Genomic DNA, 202 nt, shown 5'->3' on the forward strand with positions numbered 1-202 from the left:
TGCGCATTACAAAGGCTGATTATAAAACAGCGGACTGCAACACTGTAAAACATAGATACTAAAATTACGACAATCCTGTAACAATTCCTGATTATAAATAGCGGACTGCGACATTGTAAAATATAAATCCTAAAAATGACAATAATACAATATTTTAGATAAAATAGATGTAAATCCTGTATGTGGATGTGTGTGTGTGTGT

The sequence above is a fragment of the Priapulus caudatus genome, unplaced genomic scaffold (assembly GCF_000485595.1).
Source record: "Priapulus caudatus unplaced genomic scaffold, Priapulus_caudatus-5.0.1 Scaffold346, whole genome shotgun sequence".
Lineage (NCBI taxonomy): Eukaryota > Metazoa > Priapulida > Priapulimorpha > Priapulimorphida > Priapulidae > Priapulus > Priapulus caudatus.